Source organism: Vombatus ursinus, unplaced genomic scaffold, assembly GCF_900497805.2.
Source record: "Vombatus ursinus unplaced genomic scaffold, bare-nosed wombat genome assembly UNPS02014822.1, whole genome shotgun sequence".
Classification (NCBI taxonomy): Eukaryota; Metazoa; Chordata; class Mammalia; order Diprotodontia; family Vombatidae; genus Vombatus; species Vombatus ursinus.
In genome coordinates this window covers 10504492-10517374 of record NW_020954600.1, presented here as the reverse complement: position 1 = coordinate 10517374, position 12883 = coordinate 10504492, and the positions used below count along the sequence as shown (strand labels likewise).

The following is a 12883-nucleotide window of genomic DNA, read 5'->3' as shown; positions in this document are numbered from 1 at the left end:
AACTGCTGGAAAACTTGAAAACAGTGTGACAGAAACTAGTATAAGACCAACATCTCACATTGTATACTAAGATAAAGTCAAAATAGGTACATGATTTAGACATAAAGGTTAATATTTTAAGTGAATTAAGAGAGCATGGAAAAGAAGTATCTGTCAAGTCTAAGGATAAGGGAAAATTTATGAAGAAATAAGATATACAGAAGTTCATAGGATATAAAATATATACTTTTCATTGCAAGAAATTAGACATTTTTTGCCCAAACAAAATCAGTGTACTCAAACTGAGAAAGCAGGAGACTGCGGAATAGTTTTTTTTTTTTTAAACAGTAAATTTCTCTGATGAAAGTCACATTTCTCAAATATGTAGGGAACTAAGCCAAATCTATAAAAATAAGAGCCATTCTCCAATAGAAAAAGGGTCAAAGGACAGGAACAAGCAATATTCAGAAAATATCAGCACTATTTTTAGTCAAAAAAGTCCCAAACCAGTAATAATTAGAAAAATGTAAACTAAAACAACTCTGAGGTACCATGTCATACATATCAGATTGGCTACTCTAATGCATTGATGGTGGAGTTGTGAAATGGTCAAACCATTCTGGAGAACAATTTGGATCACTGCTCAAAGGGCTATAAAACTGTGCATACCCTTTCACCCAGAAATACCATTACTAGTTGAAGATCCCAGAGAGATAAAAAAGGGAAAAAGGATCTATGCCTACTAGGTGCCAGGCACTTTATAAATATTATCTGACTTGATCCTCACAATAAGCCTTGGAGGTAGGTCCTATTAGTATCCTTATTTTACAGTTTAGGAAACAGAGGCTTTAGAGGTTAAGTGACTTGTACAAAATCACACAGCTAATAAAGCTTCTGTGGCTTGATTTGAACTCAGATCTTCCTGGCTCCAGGCCCAGTGTGTATTCACTGTGCCACCTGGCTGCCTCCTCATAGCTAAACCTATCAGTGTTCTAGACAGCTCTCTAAGATGACACATTTCTGTGGAGACTGTGACATATATTGGTATATAGAGATTCCCCATCCTGGAATTCTATATATCATTGAAATCACAGGACTAGTTCCTATTCTTTATTTTTGCTAGCTATGACATGAGCTCTGTTTATTCCATTCTGCTTGAGTACTAGCAGAACTCTCTCAGCACCATGAGAGAAAGCTCCAGAAATCCCACTCTAGTTAAAGTTTTGATTGCAATGACCTTTGGGAATCCAGGGTTACCACCACACCATCATGAGGCATCAACAAAGGATGCTATTGGAGCATCCTAATGTTTAGGGAATGAAGGAAATAGGGATAGAATCAATCTAGAGGATGTCCTGAGCTCAGAATATTAAATTTTAGCTAGAACTGTTAATTGTGGGTTTAAGCATTTTTAAGTCATTTGTTTTACCTACTGCAAATTAACCATAAGCTTACCAACCACCAAAGGGAATTAACCCAAACAGTCTTCTACATAATACATAAACAAATAGCTTAAAATGGAGATCCTCTTTTTAAAAACAAACTCTCAAAAAGGAACTAATCACTAACCACCAAGGGAAAGGGGATTTATTAAGCAATAAAGATGCTTTTAATAAGTACTAAACATGCTGGATATTTCCAATGGCATTTCTTTTTAATAGTCATAGCATAATAGCTATGAAACAATTTGTTCTGGGGGGGGAATTTAGAATGATTTCCCTTTTTCAAATTCATAAGACCTCTCACAATCAAACATTTTTCAACTAAGAAGTTGATTAAAAAAATCTCTTCCTAATACATTCTGTTCCTAGAGGCACTCACTTTTGCTAAGTTATAATTGACTTCACTCAGGCTGTAAAGAAAGCAAACAGCCCTCTTCACATTCGAGGGCCTTCTTCATATGCCTTAATTGAAACCCTGTTTGAAATATTCAGGAGAGTACTAGACTCACACAATAGCCATAATATTAAACTAGAACCATCAACAGGTCTGAAATAACATTAATATATCCTTTTATGATGACAAAGATATTTATATACATTAGCTAATCTGTTCCTTATACCTTGCATGTGAGGTAACCAAATTTTACTGATATGAGAAAACTGAGGTTTAGAGAGGCTAAAATAGTTTGCTCAAGGTAAGATCTCCTGACTGATGTCAATGGTTCTATAAAATATGGTGTTTGACATTATAGGTATGAGTCTCTGCATATCCCATTTTTCTTGCTATTTTATTGTTGACATTGGCTCAAGGACAAAGGTCTAAAGGACAGTATGCTTGAGTCATAGCATGTACATATGACTGCACAATAAAAGAGATGTGATCAAGCACTCTACAGTCCTAACTATATGATAGACAAAGGACATAGAATGGGAGCAAATGGACAAGAAAATCACTATGTACTGTGAAGAAGAATAATGATTTATCTCAGACCTTCAGAAAAAAAAAATTATACATACACACGTACATACCCTTATATATGTGCATATCTATACATTATTTTAGTATATTCATTTTGCCTTTGATGCTTTGGAAGATATTACATATATTCTATGATATGAAGAGGGAAATTAAACTAAAAGCACAGTATGAAACAACCACAGTCTATTAACCAGAGTTCCTTATTCTATGAACCAGGTGAAAAAAAGCGGTACATTGATTCCAATCATTTCTTTCTATTGGTGTATTTCACATGCTAAAATAGAAGCTCTTTGATAGCATGGATTGTTTAATTCTTTATATTTGTATCCTATGTGCCCAGCACAGTGACTGCAACATAGAAAATGTTTGCTTGGAATTTGATGGGCCTATTTGTGCTTTGAAAGTTACTGACTCCTATCTATACCAAAACTACTAATATTTAAGTAGAATTAATTGAATTTGTGCCCACAAGGTCAATTGTATTATATCAGAACAAGTTACAATATGATCATGAGATTCTGCCATCTATATTTTGAACCCAATCTTAACATTCAGCAACCTGTGGATAGGACGGTCAATCGATACTATCTAGTACTGCAAATATTCTAGTCCCCTACACATGGGACATATCACTTGAATATCATTCAGACTTTTAGTTACCTGTAGACACAACTGAGGTTATGATTATTTTAATGTAACTTGAAATGTCCATAACTGATGCAAAAGTAGGAAAGGAGATAGATAAGTTGGAAAGAGAATAGGAAGAAACAAATGGTAGAAAGGGTTTATGGAAATGGGACTTAAGTCTAGTATTTTATTTTGTCTTGTACACATGTCTAAAACTTTTCAAGTAGTTTCTTTTGAAGAACTCATTTTAAGGGAGTTGTATTCTGAAACTGATTGTAATGATTTTATTTTCCTCCTGTTCAATGTTCAATTAAGAATAAATAAATTTCTGCAAGCTTCTAAATATGTAGATGGCATGTGGATTAAAAATACATTGAAAACATGTCCAAGTTTATTAGAATATTTAGCATCTTTAAACCTTTAAGAGGAAGACAAGTTTCCAAACTTCATCATTGAAGAGAGTTTCTGTCCCAGAAGTTCCCTAAAATGATGGAATCATGGGCCTATCACTTCCCATTTTCCCCAGTAATATAGTGGAATTAAATATTATTATGAAGAATTACACTTGCAAATGTCCTAAGAGGCAGTGGAGAGATATGTTAATGGCCACAAGTGGGCTGCAAGACATTATATGATGATTGCTGTACAACAAGTAACATTATATGACATCAATCAAACAATAACTAAGTAATGTTAATTAAGTGACTATCATGTATGAGGCACTGTACTGATCACTAGGAATGAAAAGACAAAAGTGAAATAGTTCTTGCCCTCAAGGAAATTACATAGTAATGGGGGAGCCAACATATGCATGAATAGATACTGAATTAGAAGGCGTGAGTAGAAAAGGTTGTAGGACAGCCATATAGTAAAAATGATGCATTAAATTATGGAAAACTGCTGCTTTGCAATGTGCTTACTATCCATGTACTCGCAAAATATTCAAAGATCTGGAGGAAGGATTCTAGCATGCTGTCTGTATTTTTTATGGGTGCTTTAATAGGGAATATGAATAAGAATCACAGAGGTTGGAAATATGTGTATGAGTAGTAATTTGTCTCCAGCACCATTTGGGGGAATACCTATATTAGTGATGTAGCAAATTCATTGAAGTATAATATCTTCATTATTTTATACTATGTCTACATGAGAACAAAATGCTATTGTTCAGTCACATCTAGCTGTCTGTGACCTCATTTAGGGTTTTCTTGGCAAAAATACTGGAGTGGTTTGCCATTTCCTTTTCCAGCTAATTTTACAAAGAAAGAAACTGAGATAAATAGGGTTAAGTGTTTTGCTCATGGTCATACAGTTAGTAAATATCTGAGGTTTGATTTGAACTCAAGTTTTCCTGACTCCAGGCCTAGTACTCTATTCATCATGCCCCCAGCTGCCCTAAGAGCAGAATACCTAAGTGAAACCATTGATCATTCCAGTCAATCAAATTAAACAAATATTATTGAGTACCTTTTGCATTTATTGTACCAAATCCAGTTGTCAGTGTGAAGTTAATTGAAGCTATCTGATTAATGTTGTTTTGCCATTGAAAGACAGTTTGTTCTAATTGAAGGAACCTTGGATCAAGAAGATATGATTCAAACCCTGGCTCTTATATCGACTAGCTCTAAGGCTCATTCAACAATAACAGTGATGGAAACCAAGTTGTTTCCCCTCTGTTGCTGATTCAGGAGGTAGCATGATGGACGTAGTAGAAAGTACATTTGATTGAGAGTTAGAGAACTTTGGTTATGATCCTTGTTCTATTTTTTTTTCTTTGTGTGACCTTAGACAATATGCTTCACTTAACCACATTTTTGTCATGCGTAAAATGAGGGAATTGTGCTGTATCATGTATAAGGCCCATCTCAACTTAAGAACTATTTGTTTTCTGGCCAGAGGCTAGAAGGATGAAATGTCCTAAACCTACAATGTAGTAATTCCTGTATTGCAGAGTGGTAAAAGAGCTTTGTTCTCTCTCAAGCCATGTAAGACATGTGTGACTTTGGTCAAATCATGTGAACCTTATTATCAAACTTCAATTTCCACATTTGCAAAATGAAGGCATTGAATTAGGTGGCCTTTGAAAACCATTTCCAGGTTCAGTTCTATGATCCTATGATCTATGATTCTGTAAACTCTACCTGGAAAAAATAATGGAGGATCTTTTTCATCTATAAACCTTTGCCTTGAGAGGTAGAGACAGAAAGATTCATTATTAGAACTGTCTTTTAAAGGAAATTAGTACTATTGTTTAAACAGGCACACACACACACACACATAAAACTCTAGCAATGAGGTAAAATATTTAATCAATATGAGTGTCACCTGTGTGGCCACAGAAGACAAAGTAAAACATTGTAATTGCATATAATTGAAGACATCCCTTTCCTAACAAAATACTTTACACACTGGATTTATGAGGAATGTTTTTTTGCTAGGATGAATTAGTGACTTGAAAATATAAAGAAACTGATTTTTATTGGCCTTTGGAACTTGATCCCTAACATTTAGGATTCTCTCCTCTCTTTCAATAATTTTGTAGTTATTTTGAATTACTTTATATTTACTTATCTGTACAAATGTTGATTATTAATATCAATTGTAGCATAAAAGAGGGAACTCTATTTTCAACATAGATGAATTGGAATTGCAGAAATATTCTTACATTTGAAGATAATTTTTTTCACTTTATTTTTCTTGCGTTTTTGTAAAATGGCTAATATGGAAATAATTTTTGCATGATTTCATGTTTGTTGTTGAATTATTTTTCAATTGTGTCCAACTCTCTGTGACTCCATTTGGGGTTTTCTTGGCAAAGATACTGAAGAAGTTTGCCATTTCCTTCTGCAGCTCATTTTACAGATGAGGAAACTGAGATAAATAGTTAAGTGAATTGCCCATTGTCACACAGCTGGTAAGTGTCTGAGGTCAGATTTGAACTCAGTGAGATGAACCTTCCTGACTCCAGGCCTAGCACTCTATCTACTGGGCCACCAGCCCAGCTGGAGAGGAGTCTTAGGGGAGATGGATACTTTGGAGAACAGCAGGGAGGATGAGAAGGGAGCAGGTAGGGTTGATAGGACCAAAACTTTCTTGGAAACATTTTGTAAATTCTTCAAAGCTCAGCAGGGATGATTTCTCCTGCTGTGTCTCCATAATATAGAGCTTCTGGATGGGTAAGATCAGAGCCTACCAACTTTGAGGTTTGGAGGGATTCACATTTCTATCTTCCATTAATGGTGCATTTCCCTTTTGCCTCTTGTCACTGATGTCCCTGGTGGTCCTGAGAGATAAAAAGAGGGTTCAGCCTCCCACCCATTTTGTTCATCCATTCTTCAGTGGGCGCCCACTCTCCTTTCAGCTCTTTTCTACTCCAAAAATTACTCCTATACCTAGGAAAATAACTATATTTTCAGTTTCCAGGGAAGATGGGCAAACTTCTCCCTTTCCTGCACCTATCTGGATGTTTGTACTCTGTATTACAGTAGGGACATGGATGTAATGATTCCCAAATTCAGTGATTGAACTTTTTGAGTTCTACAGGGATAGCTAGATAATGTGAAACTCAGGCCCATGAAATTACCTAAGATACAAGTAATTAATGTTTTCCTGTCAAAGTCCTATCCTTAGTTTTACTTTTTTAATGAAGTATTTGATTTGCTGAGTTCCTGTCTGAATGTTTCAATGAGCTCTTCTTTTAGTTTTATTAATTCTTTTCTCATTTCATCTAAAATATCCTGCTTCAACCTATTGTGCCAGTTGGGCTGTGCACTCTCCTTCTAACGGGAGCAGGCTGCCAGGGTCATACTTACCAGTCTTCGGAGCCCACCTGGATAAGCGTAGAGACAAGCCGATCGGTAGGTGCAAGCACTCGAACTTTATTCAGAGGCCATCACAGCAAGGCCAAGCAGGAAAGCAAGAACAGGAGCAAGAGCAAGAGAGCGAGCTCCGACCCCTACCACCCCTATACACCTTCCTAGCCCCTCCTCCTCAGCCCGCCTACTAGTGATTGGTTGTAGGATCAGACACCAGAAGGGGATGTTTGGGGTTAGCACTGCACCAAGGGAAAGGACGTGACAAAGGATGCTAGGCCTAGATACCTGACGGAGACGTCTGGGGTTAGCGCTGCACCTAGGGAGAGGACTAGACAAAGGGAGCTCGTTCTCTGCCATCCCACTCCCATGTGGCACAGACCCCTGCCTCGGGAGCATGAGCTTCGGTTACTTCCCCGTATCCTGTTCCTACCCCAGTTCACCACAACTCCACATGGCGCAGCCCCCTGCCTCGGGAGCGTAAGCTCCGGTTACTTCCTAATATCTTGTCCCTGCCCCATCTTGCCACAACCCCCACGTGGCACGTAGCCAACATCAGACAATCCCTCACAATTCCCCTTTTTTGTTTAATTGAGGGGGCGGAGACGGGGTCTCAATACTAGGGCCTCGGTTTTGAGTGCCTCTATTGAACCTCTAAGAATCCTAAGGAAACATCCTAATATAGTGGGTAGTAACAATAACAGTATAAATGCAAAAAGAGCTATAAATGCCCAATGGGTTATAAGGGAGGGAATGGGGAAAGAGGTATGCTTAATCCAATCGCTAAGGTGATGAACAATATCATCAGTCTTGTGCTGGTGCCAAGTGTCAGATATGTTCCACGCCAGTCTAATTAACACCTGCAAAGCCTGGAGAGTGTCATTTATGCTTTGTGAAAGGGCGTCGCAAGTGGCATTATGGTTTAAGGGTGTTACACAAATGGATCGATGTTGGCCATCGCATGGCAACTACTGTTTCAATTCCAGCCACATAAGTTCATTCCCAATGTCCTGGGTAGCCAATGCTATTTTATGAATCTGCTCCTCCAGCTGCTGATCAATATCAGCCTGCACTTGGAGGGCGTGGGCGAATTTATTGGCCAGCTCCTCTATTTGTGAGGCAAGCAATTGCTGTCCGCTATATAAGTAATGTGGAGTTCAGGGTCCAGCTGCCCTGTAAGATGATCTCAGGAGTAGCCTCTTCCCATGTCAGGACTTGTCTTTGAGCACCTTCTACCAGGATCCATCTCTCCACTCCCGCCTCCTCCTGTTGCTGCAGTGTGGCCTTGGACAGGGGTGCCCAGGGCACTGGAGCTGACACAACCTGTGGCAAAGTCCTGATCACGCAAAAAATGAAAACAGTTTACTTAGTTTAGTCATCCTAACTGTCTTTTCTTTCTGCTCTCTCTGAATTTTCTGTTGACTGTGTTTCTTCTCCCGTCCTTGTTGTCTCTCCCGGGGCTTCTTCAACTCGTTTTGTTCTTCTTTCTGGTACCCAGTGGCTCCGGTCATCAGGATCTGTAAGACATAAATACCCCGGTCCTCTCCACAACACTACGGATGGGCCTTGCCAGTTTCCCTCATCATCCTTCCAGAGGACTTTCTGGTTAAGGGATGGTGCATGTAGTGCTGTTTTTAAGGGGCCAGTTGAATTGCAAGTGGGTGGTATTATTAGCTGTAGCATGCTGGGGGATAGGCCCGTGTCTCTATCTAGACAGAGAAAATTGTATGTATATAAAGCTTTATCCACGTCTGCTTGGGTAGGCCACCGCCTGGAGCCCCGACCTCCTACTCCCCCTTTTTGTTTATTGAGGCTGGTTTTCAAGGTACGATCGGCTCGCCCAACAATAGCCTGACCTGTGGGGTTATAGGGGATCCCTGTAACATGCTTAATGCCAAAGGACGTAAAGAAGGCAGTCATTTGTGCAGATAAGTAGGCAGGCCCGTTGTCAGTTTTAATGACGTGAGGGATCCCCACAGAAGCGAAGCAATGGTACAGATGCTTAATAACTGATGGGGTGTTCTCCTTACTAGATACAGTGGCCATCATAAATTTGGAAAAGGTATCAATGCAGACATGGATAGCGACATGGCCAAGGTGAGTAACATCCATTTGCCACAAGTCATTGGGAAAAAGACCACGTGGGTTAATCCCCTTTCTAGGTGGAGGGGGGAGGAAAGAAACACAGCGCACACATCGCCTCACAATTTGTTGAGCCTGTTCACGAGTTAAACCATACAGCGTCTCAGGGAACTCTCGGGTAGGTGTAAAAATTCATGGGCTTGTTCAGGAGGGGTGAGGACTGGCAGTAGGGAGCACTGTAAAGCACAATCCACTACATCATTGCCCTCAAAAATGTCTCCTGAGGTGGACTGATGAGAATAAACATGGAGAATATAGAGGGGGTTGTTTCACTGCAACAAAATTTGCTGTAGCTCACTCAGGAGAAAGGATATGGTGGAATTATGAGGTTGGAGGACAGCATCCTCTATGCATCTAAGAACCTTTACTGCATATTGACTATCAGAGATTATGTTTATGGGCTCAGGATATTTATAGCAAGCATGGAGGATGGCAAAGAGCTCATTTTTCTGGGTAGAGTCATAGGGGGTTTCTAATACTGTTATTTCCTTAGAGGCCTCATGATAAATAGAGGCCTTTCGGTTTTTTGTAGTGTCAGTGAAAATATTTGGGCCTTGAACAGGTTCTCCCATAACCTTTCTTTGGGGGGGGGTACTAAGGTTATTTGCTCTAGCATGGGGAGGAGCAGGCAGGAGGAATGGGGACTCACCTCGGCCCATTGGGAACAATGTGCCCAAGACCAATAGGTTTGCATAATGGCTTCTCACTGTCCAGGTTCAAAAGGTAAGTAAAGTAAAGGTCGCTGCCCAGACAAGTGGACAGCACTTTGTACGGCAGCTAAGGCTAGTTCCCCTAACATCTCATAATAATTTGGCAGCACCTTGTGAGCCTTCTTTGCATATACAAATTCTAACAATTTGGGACCTTGGTGTATAACACAAAAAGGGCTCTGTTGATTGACCAAGGAGACCTCTATTGTACCTTTGGGGTCCCATCTGGCAGTCTGGGCCTAGGCAGCAAGTGAGAGTATTTGGGACACTGCTGCCTTACCAGCAGGAGTCCATGCCCGAGGGGAGTTCAAATCTAAATTTCCTTTTAAGATATCATATAAGGGCTGCATTACAGCAGGGGAAATGGGTGTGTGGGCCCGGAGCCATTGGATCTGTCCCACTAACTTTTGAAAGTGATTCAAGGTGGTTATCTTATCAAGCCGTAGTTCAGGAATTTGATTGCTAATAGAAACAGCCTTCATACGAAGGCCCAAGTATGTGAGTGGGTAGTTTTGTTGGATCTTATCAGGGACCACCACCAGACCATAATGAGTAAGTGCAGAGACGGTTTCTTTTACCAATCTTGCTAGTGTCTCATTAGTGCTATCGTCCATATAATGAAGTATTGTGGCTTTAGGCCATTTGTCCCTAATAGGGTCCAGCACTCTCCCCACATAAGCCTGGCATAAGGTGGGGCTGCAGCACATTCCTTGGGGCAGGACCTTCCACTGATATCTTAAATCTGGCCCTGCATTATTGGTAGTGGGTATGGCAAAGGCAAATCTCTTTCTATCTTCTGGGGATAATGGGATAGAGAAAAAACAATCTTGGATGTCTATGACTGTCACAGGCCATCCAGAAGGCACTAAATTAGGGGAGGGGAGGCCAGGCTGTAGGGTTCCCATGGGCTCTAGGGTGGCGTTAACCTCCCTGAGGTCTATTAACATTTGAAATTTCCTTGATTTCTTTTTTATTACAAACACTGGGCTGTTCCAGGGGCTGGACGTGGGCTCAATGTGCCCCACCTGTAACTGGTGCTGCACTATATCACGTAAAGCCTGGGCTTTCTCTGTAGGGAGGGGACATTGGGGTATCCAGACTGGGTTATTAGATCTCCATGTTAGAGGAGTGGGTCTGATACAAGAAAATTTTTCTTGTTGCCCAACGGCCCCAATTAAAAATCCTGCGGGGGTGGTATATAAACAGATGCCCCACAGGCCTTCAAAATATCCCTTCCCCATAAATTGTACCTCAAACCAGCAACCACTAGGGGTCGGATGGTCCCTTGCTTATCTGCGAATTGCCAGGGCAGATCCTCTGCTGATACCCATGCTTGTTGAGCCCCTCCAACCCCGTTGATCGTTGTGGCATCCACTTGGACTGGCCAAGATGGGGGCCAAAATAGTTGTGAGATGACAGAATGATCAGCTCCTGTGTCTAATAATCCCTTGAAGGATCACCCCTTAATTTGGATAGTTGCCCATGGTTTACTGTGTTCTATATGTTGTACCCAATTAATATCATTATTGTGCCCATCCAACAGGGGGAGGGCTTGAGCCACTACCTCCCCTTTGTCTATGTAAGCTGCCGAATCACGTGGGTTAGTTACTATAATCTGTTGCTGGGGTTGGTGAGCAATAACCATGGTGTGGACAATAACGGGGATATATAATGAAAGGCCCACCACGAGGGCTGCTTGGAGGTCAGAATTAAGCCCAGTCACTGGTACTATGGTCGTATCTCCGGGGTCGATTTGGAAATTTCCTTTGCTATGAAGGGGAAGTCCGAACCACCGGGTAGAAGTAGGAGATATTCCTGATGCAGCCCCGAAGGCGCATTCTGAGGGGGTTGAGCCTCCATCTGGTAAGCTTGTTGAGGGGCCCTCGAGGGGCCCCTTGCTCCGTTTCCCAACTGTGACTTGCGGCATTCTTTAGCATAATGGCCGGGCTTATTACAACTGTGACAAATTACTTTGGGATGGGCTCTACCGGGTTTCTGGCGGCATTGCACCTTAAAATGACCAGCTTTGCCGCATTGATAACACAATTTAGTCTCTTTTGTTTTCAGCACTTCTGATAGCCCTTTTGAAAAGGCTGCAGCGAGAGCATCCATTTGGCACTGGACCCGACATGTTCACATCTCTTTATCATTTCCTCAAGGCCAGCATCATTATCTAATGTAAGCATAGCCTTCTGGCAATTTGTATTAGCATTGTCCCATGCTAGCCTCTGTATAAGGAGGCCGGCGGCTTCTCCCCTGCCCATGGATCTCTCAACAGCCGCCTGTAGGTGGGCCACGAAATCAGGACCTTGTTTAATCTGGGTCATGGAGGGCCCTTGTTTCCCCAAAGCTTGAACCCTACTAAAAACCCATTGGGCACATTGGGAGACAGCTGCATACACTGTCGCATCATATCACATCTGATCTTCATTTTTCTCATATTTCCCTGCCCCCACTATCTTATGAAAGTCATCTTGGGGAGTGCGACTCTGCATATCTCTAACAAAGCTCTTTGCAATATCTGCAAACAGAGTCATCCATTGAAGGATTTCTCCTGGCTTAAGGCATACCTTAGCAATGGTTTTCCAGTCATTCGGGGTCAGTACCTGACTATCAGCCAGGAGGGCCATCAATTCCCTGACATAGGGGGATTCAACCCATAAGTACTTACTGCCTCTTTTAACTCCTTAAATTTCTTCCATTCTAAAGGGGCCCAGGTCCTTCCTCCATTGGATTCAAACACCGGGCAGGCATCTAGCCATGCCTTGGCGTCCATATCTTCTTCTGCCACTGCCTTCTGAAGCATTCGTCCTAGTCTGGTTGGGGTGTCCTCCGTGGCCCCACAAGAGGGAGCTGGAGGAGCAGACGAAATGTTCTCCTCAAAAGGGAAGTCTGGGGGAGGGGGCCTTGCTACGCTCTTCCTTTCTTTTCCTTCGCTTATTCTCCCCTTTCCTGTTTCCGGTGTCCTCTGCCTCACTCCCTGATTCTTCCTCACCACTGATTTCCACTTCTTTCACTATTTTATATACTTCTTTCCCTAGCACCTCCCGATCTGGGACCTTAACAAACATCTGTCCCATCTTCCTTCCCTCACCCTGTTGGCTACGGGTCTCATCTCTCTTCCCACGACCAGACCAGCTGATCAGCAGGGCCCCTGGCCTATTTCCTCTAGCCCCACGTTGGGTGCCACTT

General features: G+C 41.4%; 1 pseudogene; it reads right to left on the bottom strand.

The window, feature by feature from the left end:
- LOC114024666 overlaps positions 1-11618 on the bottom strand; it is a 72420-nt pseudogene extending 60802 nt beyond the window's left edge.
- Positions 11619-12883: the final 1265 nt, after the last annotated feature.